This window comes from Phalaenopsis equestris, unplaced genomic scaffold, assembly GCF_001263595.1.
Source record: "Phalaenopsis equestris unplaced genomic scaffold, ASM126359v1 Scaffold198905, whole genome shotgun sequence".
Lineage (NCBI taxonomy): Eukaryota > Viridiplantae > Streptophyta > Magnoliopsida > Asparagales > Orchidaceae > Phalaenopsis > Phalaenopsis equestris.
Genome location: NW_018218803.1, coordinates 175,999 through 176,966, shown reverse-complemented (window position 1 = coordinate 176,966; position 968 = coordinate 175,999).

Genomic DNA, 968 nt, shown 5'->3' with positions numbered 1-968 from the left:
AATATTAGCTAAGGTCCAACCAAAAGCTTTCTTATATCTTTTTAATGTATCCAAAAGTCTTTGCTCTTGCAAATCATTTAACTTTGAAGATATAATAACAGGTAATGTAGATGAGTTTCCCAGAAACACATACTTCAAGTGGTTAGGCAATGTTTTTAACTCAAGTTTAGGTGGTTTTATAATTGACGGAACTAGATTCTTATCGGTATTTCTTGTAATATCCAGCATCTCAAATTTTTCTTGAACATAATCTAATTCTTCATTTTCTATTTCATCCAAAAATAACTTCATCTTTGTCTTCAAAATCCTTTTTTTCTTCAAAATATTCTTTAAAATGCTTGTTTAATAGATGTTCACTAATTTCAATGTGAACACATTCATTGTCTCTTTCAACAGCAGGGTATTTCATAGATTTTGTAGTATTAAAAGTCACTTCTTGATCATTAACTCTCATAATTAATTCTCCCTTTTGAACATCTATCATAGCTCTTCCAGTAGCTAAAAAATGTCTCCCTAAAATTATAAGTGTTTCTTTATTTCCTCCATATCTAAAACAATAAAATCCACAGGAAAGATAAATTTATCAACTTTTACTAACACATCATCTATAACTCCCTTAGGATAAGTAACTGAACGATCCACTAACTGAAGAGTTACAGAAGTAGGTGAGACTTCTCCTAATCCTAATCTTTTGAAAATTGATAGAGGCATAAGATTAATGTTGGCTCCCAAATCACATAAAGCTCTTCCATTCCATAAAATCTTTCACCGATAGCACACGATATAGTGAAACTACCTGGATCTTTTAATTTTTCAGTTTTCTGAATACTTACATTACACTCTTCGCTGAGTGCAACAGTCTCATTATCAGTGAACTTCCTTTTCTTGTTCAAAATATCTTGCATAAACTTCACATAATTGGGCATTTGCTCTAAAGCTTCTACGAAAGGAATATTTACCGTTAATTT